General features: G+C 41.6%; 1 long non-coding RNA gene across 1 annotated transcript; it reads left to right on the forward strand.

Moving 5' to 3' along the window:
• The first annotated feature begins 2,884 nt into the window (after window positions 1–2,884).
• Window positions 2,885–12,221, forward strand: LOC141362850 (uncharacterized). Its single transcript, XR_012368423.1, has 4 exons — window positions 2,885–3,445; window positions 3,550–3,652; window positions 8,154–8,185; window positions 11,224–12,221. It is a non-coding gene; the product is annotated as an uncharacterized lncRNA (long non-coding RNA).
• The last annotated feature ends 249 nt before the right edge of the window (window positions 12,222–12,470 follow it).

The raw sequence follows: 12,470 nt of genomic DNA on the forward strand, positions 1-12,470 counted from the left end.
CGAACGCAAACCGGAGAAACGGTCTGTGACGGGGAAGAATGGACACATGAAAATACGCGTCTTTCAGGTCTATCGCTGCAAACCAATCGTGGGGGCGTATTGCACTGAAAATCTGTTTCGGTGTAATCATCCTGAAAGACCTCTTCTGAAGAGATTTGTTCAGGACACGCAAATCCAAAATCGGTCGTAACCCGCCGCCTTTCTTGGGAACTATGAAATACGGGCTGTAAAAACCCGATCTCATCTCGGTAAGAGGGATCGGCTCGATCGCGTCCTTCGCCAACAGGACCTCGACCTCTGCACGCAGTACATGTGCATCGGACGCTTTCACCGTGGTGAAACGTACGCCCGCAAATTTGGGAGTGTGCCGATTGAATTGAATTTCGTAACCGAGGCGGATCGTGCGTAAAACCCAACGAGACGGGTTGGGAAGCTGAAGCCAAGCTCCCAAATACCGTACGAGAGGAATTAGCGGCACAACCGGTGAACCCGCGGCGGGGCAGCGAGGCGGGACAGGCGGGACTGCCGGTGCGTCTGCCGTGACAGCATAAGCATCTACAGTGTGTGTGTGTGTGACACTGACCTGAGCCCGCTGAGAGAGACGGTCGTCCGGTCTCCTCAGCGGAGGACGCAGACTCCGAAGGGTATGCTGGTGGTCCGGTCTCCGCAGTGGAGAACTCGAACTCGCCAGAACACCCGCTGGCGATAGAGGAGAGGGAGGAAGAGCATCTGACTGCCCGCTCACATCTCTCTCGATCCTCTGGAGACCTGGAGAAGGAATAGGAATGCACTCTTTTTGTGGTTTTGTGGGTGCCGGCTGAGAAGCCGGCGGAACAGAAACAAAACGAAACCAAAGATTCTCCACCCGGCCCTCTACCGGTGGAAGGAGTGGTGCCATCACCGTCTCCCGTAGAGTGATCCCATCCAAATCCAGGTCGCCCGTCTCAGGGCCGCTTCGACCTCCGTTTACCACGGGAAGCGGGTGGAGCGGGCGGGGCGGGCTGCCGACGGCTGGTCCCCCTCCGTGGCCTGGAAGATGTTCTAGCGGGGGGGGCGGAGGCAGCCGCCGGAGGGCGCCCTCGGCGAGGAGCAGACGGGGCCGCCGGCGCTGGAGGGCGAGATGCAGGTCGCTTGCGCCGGGGCATGATCTGAGCGATCGCCTCCGTCTGCTTCTGGGCGGCGGAGAACTGCTGGGCGAAAGACTCCACCGACTCGCCGAAAAGACCCGCCTGGGACACGGGGGCATCCAAGAACTTGTTCTTCTCCGCCTCAGACATGTCCGCCAGACAGAGCCATAGATGGCGTTCTTGGACCACCATCGTGGACATCGCACGACCAATCGCCTGCGCTGTGACCTTCGTAGCACGAAGGGCCAGATCCGTCGCGGCCCGGAGCTCCGAAAGCACAGGCGAGTCGTGTCCTCCCTCATGCAGATCTCTCAAAGCTTTCGCCTGATGTACCTGCAGCAACGCCATAGCGTGCAGGGCTGAAGCCGCCTCTCCGCATGCCTGGTGGGCAGCCCCCGTTAAACCGGAAGACTGTCTGCAAGCACGGGAGGGTAGGGTTGGGCGGTCCTTCCAGGAGGGAGCGGTGGCCGGACACAGTTGCATCGCGACCGCACGCTCTACGGGGGGGATCCCCGTATAACCCTTAGCAGCTCCATCGGTGAGGGAGGTGAGGGGGGAGGGCTGAAAAGACCGTAATCTGGTAGAAAACGGTGACTTCCAGGTCCTAGTCAGCTCCTCGTGCACCTCGGGGAAGAATGGTACCGGCGGAGAGGGTTGTGAAACCCGGGCAGCTCCAAAGAACCAATCATCCAGGCGGGACGGTTCGGGCTGTGGGGGGTGAACCCACTCCAACCCTACGGTCTCCGCCGCTCGAGAGAGCACGGCCACCATCTCTGGATCGAAATCCGGCGTCACGACCCGTCCGGAAGGGGGGAGGACATCCGGATCCTCAGAGGGAGAGGGCCCACCCTCGGATGCTGCGGTCTCCGTGGACCCGGAGGGAGGCACGACAGATCCTGCAGACATCGCAGAACACGACTCTACAGTCTCCATCGGCACATCAACCGGCTGTGGATGAGGAGGCTGAGAGCCGGAGGACGAATCCCCCGACCGGCTCAGCACAGTGATGCGGAGATCGTCCTTTGAGAGCCTCACGGCCGCTCCGTGGCGGCGTTCGGAACTCGCTGGACGTGGGTTGCGTTTTTCCCGGAGGAAAGACAACCGTCTCCGCAAATCCACAAGGGACATGTTCTCGCAGTGAGAACACTTACCCCCAGCGAACGCTGCCTCTGCGTGCTCGATGCCCAAACACGAAAGACAACGCTCGTGACCGTCCTTCGGACCCATATACTTCCCGCATCCAAGATCACACGGACGAAAAGCCATCCTGAAAAGGACGCTAATCGCCGGATATACGAGAGAGTGGCTGCCTTTAACAAGGCACAAAGCTCTCTCGTATCACTCTTTTAGGGAAATTCACTCAAATGCTCAGTTGATGATGCGCACAGGGAAAGGCAACGCACACACTAAACTCAAAACAAAAAAGATGCAGAGCCTGTGGAATGCTGCGAAGCGTCCGCTGTGGTACTGCCAGTCCAACCAACTTCCGCAATCGATCCCAACAGAGTAAAGTAGCTTCTCAGTAGCAGATACTGCCGGCTTTCGAAGCGATAAAAAGCTGATTTCCTCATTTGCACGTGCGTCTTATATACGCACCTGGCGGGGCGGCGCCAGCATTATGCAAATATCTCAATGCCAAGTTCATTGGCGTTTTTTGTAGTATTCGAAGCAGATTGGTCTCTCTAAGCGAGTTCCCAATTCGTCGGTCACGACGTGACGTCGTAGTGACCGACTGAAAGGGAACTATGTTATATAGTGCAAGTAACGTAAATTCCACACGAAATACAGGTACCTTTGCACGCGTGGTTTAAATGTGAGCTGTTTTTGTCACAATTAGAGATGTAACACGAGTTAAAGTATATTTTTACTTGTTTTAACGTTCACTATAAAGTTTAGCGTTTATTAGCATGAGGGTTAGCATTTTGTTTACACGGTCGTATTGAGGGCTCCAGCCAGCATCCACTGGTGCCAACATGCAGGGGTGACGAGATGGATCATCTGTGTCTGTTTGTGAGACACTTAAAGTTTTGCTTAAGGGTGTTGGGGAACCCTGGGTCTTATAAACAAAATATACGTGTGTTTACAATGTACTTCTGATTCTGGATACCATTAACTTAAAGTTACATGCTGCTATAGCAATTCTAATAATGTGCTAAGTTGTGTTTCCTTGCCTTTCCTCGTCACTACTTTGCCTTCACATAGTTTGTGCTGTCTAGACACATGTGTGGCAAGTCATTTTTTTACTTGCATTTCATTTTTAGTTAGTAACGTCTCTCTTTCTTTTTTCTGTTCTACAGACAGGTCATTGCTTCAGCTGTGTGAGTATTTTTATAATAAATTATCTGTATACAGACTTGTAATATTTGATGTAGATATTAAGTGATTATTTCTGGTTTTACATTTTATGTTCCCTAAACATCAGCCAACATCCAGTTTGTGGTGCTGCACAACAAACCCCACTTTTTAGTGGATATATTCAAGTGAACCCAAAAAAGGCTCTTTTAAGAGCCATCCACATTGCACAGGTAAGTCAATTTTGTGTCATTTTGAATAAAGTAATTCCTTAGTAGTTTTTGTAACACCTGTTTAGGGCTGGGTATTGTTTAAAATCTTTCGATCCGGTGCCAATTTCGAGACCTCAGTTTCGATACCGGTTCCTAACGATACTTTTTCGATACCATATGTTTTAAAATCCATTGAAACATTAACAAAAATACATTATACACACACATTTTAAAACAAATTCTGGTAACACTTCTCACTCAGGGTAACATTATTAATACAACTGGTTGTGCTTTTTGGACTTATTAGTTTTTTTATGAAAATAAGGAAACAAAAATAAAGAAATTAAGAATATAATTAACACTGCTTTATTTTATGAAATGTAAAATGGTATTTAGCTTGGACTAACAGTATTTAAATAAGTGAGTTCATTATAGCTGCAGCTTTGACAGAAGTTAAAATATTTAAATGGGTGACTGAGTTTTACTGGGAAGATTTGTATGCATGTTTGTTTTTTTGTAAACAATACTCAACTTCATAATTATCAAAATATTAAATACATTATAAAAAAGCGAGAAAAAGTAGAAAAAGCATTCAATGTAATTTCATTCAAGTGAAATTAGCAAACCAGTTTTTAGTTTGTTTTAAAGGGATAGTTCGGCCAAAAACTATATTAAACCCATGATTTACTCACCCCCAAGCTGTCTGAGTTGCATATGTCCATCGTTTTTCAGACAAACACATTTTCGGATATTTTAGAAAATACTTTAGATCTTTCAGTTGATTAAATGTAATGTTACGGGGTCCACCAATAGTCCACGACCTTCAAGTCCAAAAAAAGTGCGTCCATCCTTCACAAATTAAATCCAAACGGCTCCAGGATGATAAACAAAGGTCTTCTGAGGGTAATCCGTGTGGTGTTGTTGTAGAAATATCCATATTTAAAATATTATTTACGTAATTAACTACCTTCCGGTAGTGCCGCCATCTTAGACTCCTCTGTATTCAGGATGAGAGCTTATGCAGCGTACGGAGGTTTCTCTGCCCCGCCCTCCGAATTTGTCATACGTCACTAAGAACATTTTTCAGAAATCCTCCTCGTCACATGGTGGTGGACAGCCAATCGCCGGCGCTTTAGGTCCTTACACGCAAGTACAGGCTCTCACACAGACACAGCCGCTTGGCTTTTGGAATAGAAATTTGGCACCGAAAGATAAATAATTTTTCGATACTCAAATTATCTGAGTTTTCGTTCGATACCATAAAAGTATCGACGTTCGGTACCCAGCCCTACACCTGTTCATTTACAATTATTTTGTAAATAACTGACTGCTTTACAATTCTATTCCAATAACAGGGTCATTTTACCCAAGGATTGTATTGTTTATTGTAATGCATATTAGTGCTGAGCTCATGAGCTCCTGGTGATGTGCGCATTCATACAGTAGCTTCCATATCGATTCTGACACAATTTTGAAGGTAGTGTTACAGATCTGTAATTCCTCAAATAAAGACGGGGGCCTTTATTTACCTAAACGGCCGAAGGTAACAGGCTTTTATTTGAAGCAGCCTTTATTAGAGACAATCCTTTATTTCAAATTCCATCTGTTTGATAAATAATTGTTTTAAATTAGCCGTTAAATTAAAAGTGATAGCGTTCTAGTGGATAGAGATCATTCATTTTTAACCATAATTTTTTTCAAGGTTGTTGAAAAGTCCGTCACTAGCATTAAATGAGACCCATCCAATGTAGCTACTGCCATCTATTGCCAGCTGTGCATTATGATGAACTTGAATACATTTAGGAGATAACACCGCGCTCACATTATCCAAACCATGCCCCAGCGCGATCGTCCTCCCTCTATACTCCATGCACGCACTCACACTGTACTTTTATCAATCTGAGCCCGGGCGAGCTTTCGTCATTAGAATGCATTTGTTTTGAACAAAGCAGGAGGTAAAGCACTCTCTTAACACTGGAACCCATCGTAATGTTAAGTCTGTGTTTTTTATTCAGAGTCGTATGAAGCCCTCTCACATGCCTGTGATATCGCTTAATTGATATGTCGCGTGTGCACCGTAGATATTCACTTAGCCCTGCTGCGTGCATTAAAAGGTTTTAACGAAGGCAGATGAAGGTGAAAGCTCGCACAGTTGCGATTGCGCTCACACTGCGCCTAAAAAGCTTTGAAGTATAAACTGAAGCTTTGTTTATACTCGCGCTTTGGTCTGCAACACAAGCCTCCGCAGATCGCGCGCGTGTATCACCAAACGGACGAGGCGTTTACGGAGCATTCACACGGTGCGCAAGTAAGCTCTCACTCATTTCCCCCGACACTCATCTTTCCATGGCCTTAATTTGAGACCGGCCTTTATTTGTCTGCGATGATCACGCCCCCGGCCACTATCAGAGGCCCGGCGTTTATTTGAATAACGGCTTTAATTTGAGGAATTACAGTATATTTAGTCTGAGGTCATACGGAAAGGACGCAAGCATGTGACCCGTGGAGAACGTTAAAGGGAGTAGTCCACTTTATAGATGGGGCCCATTGACTTACCATAGTATTTTTTTTCTTACTATAAGTCAATGGACCCCATCTTTAAAGTGGCCTACTCCTTTAAGTGGGGAGTGGAGAACGATGAGCTGGGGTTTTTTTCCGCTATTGTCTCCGTCTTGCACGCACACTCGTCTGCACACTCCTTTCCTAAGTGTGTGCTCTCTTTCTTTATAAGCAGATATCTTAACTTTAATATCATCACTCACCCATTCAGCAGTTTAAGTAGAATTGCACATAAAGACTGCATGTCGTGTCTTAAGAAATTTATAATAAACCTATTGCGTGGCATTTTATTCACACTCTTAATGTACGTACACACCGCAGCAGACCTAAGCTTCCAAAGAAGCTCAGACCGCCCGGTCAAGGATGCTTGTCAAAAAGTACGGGGAAGCTTGTTGACGCTTTGGCTGCTCTGAAGTCTGTCACACCATGAAATGTTAATGAAAAAAAATACATTGACATTATAAACCTTTTATTATTATTACTATTATTATTTTATTGCATCTGTGCAATTGGTTAAATCTGTGTTACTGTGAAACATGAATCACGGATTACCTGCGATCTTACTATATGGATTAATACATCGTGATATCGATGCTTAAATGATACGCTGTGCAGTTCTACTGGCAAGACACAGACACATTTGAGTATCTATCAGTAAAATATTATAAATCATCAGCACGCACTTCACAAACTCACCGGGAACACCAACTATACCAGCTATTATATCCCATGCCTCGTTCTTTTGTAACTGGTCCCTATATGAAAATAATTTAATATCATAAATGATAGGAAACGACAGCAACAGTGATTATCAATTTCTACACAAAACGAAAGTTAACATTGTATGTTTCTCCAGAATCAGCCAGCAAAAAACGTCTATGCTATATTCCGATTGGTTGCTGGCGTTTTGCCGCTGTTTGCCGCTGAACTGCGCCATAGCTTATTACCATAAAGTTGAGCTTCTTTCATTTTTCTGATTGACGCTATGGCCCCTCAAGACGCCCAAAATGCGACGCTAATGGATTTGACGCCCCTTGCAGCTGAGAGAAGCCAGCTTTCATTGTAAATGAATGACTTCCAGTAACTTTGGAAGCTCAAGTCTGCAGCGGTGTGTTTGTACAGTTATAATACAGTAATCAGGCTTGTGCATAATTTAGAATTGAATTGAGAATGACTCCTGAATTCCAATTAAATTCTTCAATTTGAATTGAATTTAAATTAAAGGAAGCAGAATTGCAATTCAATAGAAATGTATATATATTTAAAAATGAAGCTTTACAGTATATGTCAGAAATGATTGCATTACATGTTCTATTAGTTTGAACTACTTGTACAGATTACATTAACAGGAAATGTTTTTCCCTACCAATTAATGTTAAAAACTCTAGTCACATTACAAATAATTAAGTTTGATTTTTTTGTAATTGTAATTTTGTGGAACATGATGGAACATGACTTCATTTCCCAGAATGCTTTACTTTAACCAAGTATTTAAAATGGTTGCCAAACAATTTTCTAAAGTAACTTTCCTAACACTGAATCTATTTGAGATTCTTTCTGTTGTGTGACTGTGGAATTTCTTTGAATTGCCATGAATTTAATTCTGCTTCCTGTCATTCCAATTCAAATTCAACTTCCTGTAGGGCGGAGTCAATTAAAATACCAATTCATGAATTGAATGGAGGCCAATCCTGAAATTCTAAATTGTGCACAAGCCCGACAGTCATGCATTTAGAAACAAAGACGACAAAGAGCTGCAGGTGTAAAGTGTGTGTTTATTTGAAGAGAGTTCAGAAATTGTTTGCGATACACAGCCCTAATGGATATGACTAGTTTGGGAATGCTGTGTATGACTTGGGGGATGGCAGAAACACAAAAGGTTGATGACGCTGTATTTTTTTGTATAACTTTAATCATATTTTGTCTGAACTTTAAACCAAAATGTGTCTTTTTGTTCTTTTAGGACTTTTTCTATTGGACGTCTTATTCATTATTGTAAGTAACACTTTCAGATATTACAGATTTACAGTATCTTAGAAAAGTATCTTACACCCCTCACATTTCAGCAACCATTTTAGTATATCTTCTCAAGGAACAGTACTATAGAAATTTGGATATATTTTTGAGTAGTCAAGTGCAACTTGTATAGTAGTACAGATTAACTGTTCTCTGAACATACAGCCATTATTGTCAATATAGGCAACAAAAGCGAGTACACCCAAGTGATTATAAATGTATATTATTTAAAGGGATAGTTCGGCCAAAAACGATATTAAACCCATGATTTACTCACCCCCAAGACAAAACACCCCCATTTTTTTCAGACAAAAAAATATTTTAGAAAATATTTTAGATCTTTCAGTTGATTAAATGTAATTTTACGGGGTCCACCCATAGTCCACGACCTTCAAGTCCAAAAAAAGTGCGTCCATACTTCACAAATTAAATCCAAACGGCTCCAGGATGATAAACAAAGGTCTTCTGAGGGTAATCCGTGCGGTGTTGTTGTAGAAATATCCATATTTAAAATTTTATTAACGTAATTAACTAGCTTCCGGTAGCGCCGCCACCTTAGTCGCGTCCGCATTCAGGATGAGTGCTTACGCAGCCTACGGAGGCTACTCTGCTGCTGCTCTGTGCCCCTGCCCTCCGAATTTGTCATATGTCACTAAGAAGAGTGCGTACACTACGCTAATACTCTCTCCTGAATACAGAGGAGTCTAAGATGGCGGCGCTACCGGAAGCTAGTTAATTATGCTAATAAAATTTTAAATATGGATATTTCTACAACAACACCGCAGGAATTACCCTCAGAAGACCTTTGTTTATCATCCTGGAGCCGTTTGGATTTAATTTGTGAAGGATGGACGCACTTTTTTGGACTTGAAGGTCGGTGACTATGGGTGGACCCCGTAACATTACATTTAATCAACTGAAAGATCTAAAATATTTTCTAAAATATCCGAAAATGCGTTTGTCTGAAAAACGATGGACATATGCAACTCGGACAGCTTGGGGGTGAGTAAATAATGGGTTTAATATCGTTTTTGGCCGAACTATCCCTTTAACTATACAAAGCCTATTCATTATGTTCATGTTTTTATTTGCTAGACCGGACCCTACAAATTTGGTTATCTTGTATTAGAGCAGTTTAAAAACAACACATAAGTGCTGCTAACATTGCTTTACAAAAGGAACTGGAAGGTCAGATTATCAGTGCTCAAATTATATGTCACACACCACAGTAAGTCAGTGCATGGCTGTCATTCCACAAGGAAGCCTCTTCTGAAGCTGGCAAGAAACCACACAAACATTTTGCTGAAGATAACCTAACCATGAATTGCAGGAACCATATCCTGTAACATGTGTGTGGTGTTGGGCCATGCAAACCGAATTGTTGCAGTGTGTGGCATTTGGGTGAGCACTGACAATCTGACCTTCTGCAATTGGTAATGCAATGTTGGCAGTATTTATGTTTTTTTTAAGCCAGCTTCTGCACCTGACATACAGCATGAGGACTACAACATCTATTATCATATAGGGTGTACTCTCTTTTGTTGTCAGCTATTTTGACAATAATGGCTGTAGGTTTAGTTATTTTCAGAGGATAGTAAATCTATTTTGCTATACAAGTAGCACATTGATTCTAAAATGTATCCAAATTTAATTTTTGTAGTACTTTCTAGGGTTGGGAATCGTTTGGACCCTCATGAATTGATTCAGAATCAATTCTTAGGTCCCGGTTTAATTCAGAATTGATTCTTGATGTAGTAATTATCATATTTGTGATGCCATCTCAAAGCCAGACTAGTGTTGCACTTTTGCTACTAGTCTCTGAACTGTCATATACTGTACTTTAATGCAACTAAGTGATCAATATTGTCATTCTTATACATATATGTTCTGTTTCTGTTGTAAGACATTAAAGCCAGTAAAAAAGTAATTAAACATGACATATATTAAATCTATATGTTAACTGGCATTAACTTCCACAAACTGACTAACGTTAAGCATCTCATCATCATCATTATTTTGGCAGTATTAATGTATTTATCTAATGCAGCGCAACCAGCGTCTAAGATAACAAGCTATGTGGATATTTTTACAGTTTAAGTTTATTCATGTTCTTATATCTAAACAGTCAGCGGATAGTTTAAGGAAATGCTATTAGCACAATCAGATGAGTCAGTCAATTAAATGTGCTGTTTCCCCCTGCAACTCACTGAACAGAGAAAAGGCAGAGAAAGACCGTCACAAAGTGTATCTTGTTTTCTTGCAGTTTAGAAATAGGGCTGTCCTAGATGTATTTGTTTATTTCTTTCTCTCCTGCTTGTGTAAGCTCCACTGTAGGTGCTCGTGCAGTGGGCACTCTTTCAAGCTGTCCGTGTGCAGCACCGCTCCCCCAGCTGAGTCCCACTTTTTGGTTCTGATAACTGGTATCTGCCACGTCCCCATAGCGATGCATTGAATCATTTAGTTTTTTTTTGTCCCTTGAGAAGATAAACTAAAACGGTTGCAAATGTGAGGGGTGTACTCAATTTTGTGAGATTATTAAGTGCAACTAGAGCTGTCATGAAAAAGTTAATATTTTACATGATAATATACAAGTAGTGATTTTTATTATTCATAACACATTTAGTAAAAATAGAAATAGATAAACAGATAATATAGTAATGCATGTAATGTCCTGCTCCATTTTCAATAATTAATGTTCTTGTTATGTTATATTATGTCTTTACAGTGTAACTAACTTGTTTTTTTTCTCTGTTTGTTGTATGTTCTTGTCTTGTCTTTTCAATACTTTTTAAATTAAATTTCAAACCTTTACTTTGCTTAAATCTTCACCGCTGTTCCATTCTGTACTTTCACTTCATCAACTAATAAAATAACTGGCCATGCCCCCCCCCAAAATGCTGCTGCTCTGCTTGCTGCTTGCTTGCCTGCACCCCCAACGCACCCCAATGCAATCTACCAATGCAAACCTGACAAATGCATCTTGCTGCTTGCCTACGCATCTTTAAAAAAATGGCCAGACGCTGAAAACGTACAAAAACGCTTCTTGTGATTCTGAAAAAAGCTTCTTGTGATTCTGAAAAAACGCTTCTTGTGATTCTGAAAACCCCCTTCCTGTGAACCTGAAAATCTTCCTGTGAGCCTTACTACAAAAACCAAGTGAACATTGACACCAGTTAGTGAACTACAACTACTACAAGAGAAAAGAAGCTCCAAACATCTCTTCCAGTACACCTTGCTGCCTGCTGTCTTCAAGAAGTACCACTGATTCAAGCTCAGCTTTTGAAGCCTACTGTTCAATTAAATATTCTTTCTGTAGTCTTGTTAATCACATTTTGATACAAAAAAAATTGTTTACAGTAGACGTTAAGGTACATTTGGGTGACACTTTATTTATTATAAACATTACATCCGTGTTACTTATTACATTAGTCTGAGCTAATACATCTGTGCCAGTTTTACATTAGTCTGAATTATTAAATCTGTGCTAGTATTACGTTACATTAGTCTGAGTTATAACATCTGTGTTACATTAGTCTTGATTGTTACTCCTGTTTAAAGTATTACATTAGTCTTGAGTTATTAAATCTGTGTTAAGTATAACATTAGTTTGAGTTATAACATCTGTGTTACATTAGTCTTGGTTGTTACACCTGCTTTAAGTATTACATTAGTCTTGAGTTATTAAATCTGTTTTAAGTATTACATTAGTTTGAGTTATTACACCTGTGTTAAGTATAACATTAGTTTGAGTTATAACATCTGTTTTACATTAGTCTGTGTTATTACATCTGTGTTAAGTATTACATTAGTCTCAGTTATTAAATCTGTGCTAGTATTAGAGTTATAGCATTTGTGTTTGCAGTTACACAAGTAATCGTTTCACATACTTGTGTGTCATATATTTAACTTCCTTGAGTAATTGATTGAATAATAGATATTACCATATATTTCAAAATTGATCTGTGTTTAAGCATTACATCTGCTCAACCTAAGTTGCCTTGTATATCTCATAAGCTTACTGTGTAGTTGATTATATAGGCATTTTATACAAGTAAAAAGATACTTTTAAGATACTAAAAGTTGTTCTTGGTTTAATTATTTGCATAAAAAAATACATTACTTGTATATAAACAAATTTAGTTTAAAACACTGTTAACATGCCAAGAAAAGGAAAGAGAAGTGTTGCCCAGAAGCAGCGTTGGAAGGTAAAAGCTCAATTAGACACCAGCAGTATTGCCAGTTCTGCAACAGGTACAGATGACCT

The sequence above is a fragment of the Misgurnus anguillicaudatus genome, unplaced genomic scaffold, assembly GCF_027580225.2.
Source record: "Misgurnus anguillicaudatus unplaced genomic scaffold, ASM2758022v2 HiC_scaffold_29, whole genome shotgun sequence".
NCBI classification, from domain to species: Eukaryota; Metazoa; Chordata; class Actinopteri; order Cypriniformes; family Cobitidae; genus Misgurnus; species Misgurnus anguillicaudatus.